The sequence below is a fragment of the Camelina sativa genome, chromosome 16 (assembly GCF_000633955.1).
Source record: "Camelina sativa cultivar DH55 chromosome 16, Cs, whole genome shotgun sequence".
Lineage (NCBI taxonomy): Eukaryota > Viridiplantae > Streptophyta > Magnoliopsida > Brassicales > Brassicaceae > Camelina > Camelina sativa.
In genome coordinates, this window is record NC_025700.1 from 6777930 (window position 1) to 6780220 (window position 2291).

The window sequence follows — 2291 nt, forward strand, 5'->3', positions numbered from 1 at the left end:
AAAAAAAAAAATCTACATATATACTATTGCTTTAGATTTTACAGATAAACTTAAATCACAAAATAATGCATTTCTGATTAAAATTGGTAATATTAATTTTAAAATGTTTACACTAATATTATGTTACATTACCATGTATACATTCCTTATTCGATATTTTTTTTTTGTTCCTTTTTTTCTTTTTGTAAAAAATACTAAGAGACAAGACTATAAATGCATGCATGCAGACAAATTGCAATTTGCCTCTGCATTTCCTTTTAACAGTACTGTCTCTTTTTCAATTCTATTTTCTCTATAGATAAAAAAAAATGTTGTATTCATTCACATAAATGCGTAGTGTTCTGTCAACATTCTTATTAAATCCTAAACTGTTGGTAAAATACCAAACAGCTCTTTTGCTGTTTCGCATTTCCTCTCTTTTGTCCCCATTTGTCTCTTTTTCAAACTAAAAATTCTATGAGAACACTTTATTGCACGATGATGCGCGTACGTATGCTTCCGTCTTTTTTTAATTTCATTCACGTACACACGTACGTTCATATACATTGAATCATATACTATAACTAATCTGTAAACTAGTTACGATTTGTAAACCTACAACAACGACGTACCAATAGATGAAGTAACTGCGCGAAGTTGGACCATATAAATTATCTCAAAAAGAATGTCAAACTCATTTTTTCAAGTTACTATACTACACGCGCGAGCATATAACCATTTCGGATCCATTTTTAAGATACAATCACCTATATTTAATTTAAAATTTGCTAAAATTTCATGTTTCTTGAATCACAAATTTTTTAAACTAATAGTTGTCATCAAGCAGTTTTATATAATTTTACTGCGTTTATCTGTTCAGATTAAAGGTTTTCTTATTTTATTTAAATTAATTAATATATAATTTCATTCATATGTCACAAATAAAATCTGATCACTTGGATAGTGCAATTTCTAAAGTCTTGATTCGACAGTTCTTTCTTGAATTTAATTTATTACGTACTTCCATAAATACATATGTGATGGTAAAATTTTATAAGAAGCTTGATGTATATATTTTTTAAATCCTAATATTTCAATTTAAGGAATTTGAAACGCTTTCTTTAAGAAAATTGATATGTGTTCATGAAAAAGAAAGTTAAATAATTTTGGTTCCAAGACATTTCATTCTTGCCGAGGTCTAAATGTTTCTTTTCAGCTAAAAATATTGATTTATGATTATAAGCGACGTGTCAGTGTGTAAGTCAACTTTGCCTTACAAAAATTGAGATTTCATTATCAAAACTAAACTATATCTTCTGGATAAACGATAGAGACCTTAACATCCCAAGTCCGTTGAAGTTAATGAATGTGATACACGTTCTAATTAGTTGCATATATATTTATACATATCTAACAGTGACCGTTCAATAGATTATTTTTGTCCATCAACATGTACATCATGTATGTGATTCTTTTTCATCTTAGAAGATGACTCACATCACAGAAGCCTGGAGGTGTCACACCAAACATTTTAAATATAGATTGGTGTAATTGTATCCAAACATTTTAATTTTATCTCTGTTTTGGATATAATATAGTTTTATGGTTTTGTATTTCAAATTTTGATGTATAACTAAAGATGTCGTGTGTCCTAATTAGTATGTAAAATTGAGAAATTACATTTTTTGAACTCAAATAAATTATATTTCTAACATGAAGATTGTAGCATTTTGAACAAGTACGTTCATAAAAATACAAATTAATAAAACTTCAATCGTAAAACAGCAGTTGAATATAAAATCATTATTTAAAAGTTGAATCTTTTGATCCCAAATATGACACGTTACAGAAATAAGATACATGAAATTTAGTTAATTAACAAAAATACAAAAAGGTTAAGCTAGAAGAAGGAACAAAAATACGAAAAAACTATTAAAAGAAAAAAGAGAGAGATGATTTGACGAGTGACTGATCAAAATATGGCAGACACTGTCCGTACCTTTCTTTTCTAAGTTCTGAAATTGCTGACTTTTTCTGTTCTTTCTTTCTTTTCTCCTCCCATACACAATTTATTAACCAATCTTCTGGAGTCAATGCAGTTACTTACTTACTTATCCCATTCAATTCAATTCTGATATCTCCTCCACTCCACACACACCTTTTCCTCACATACTTTGACATTTTGACACATTCCTTTGTTATTTCTCTCAAATAGTATTGTCGTTAAAGTACATAGTTGATTTGATTATGTAACCATATCAAGTAAACTTAATAGTTAGTTATACTGTTTGTTTGTTACCAGCAGGTTTCAT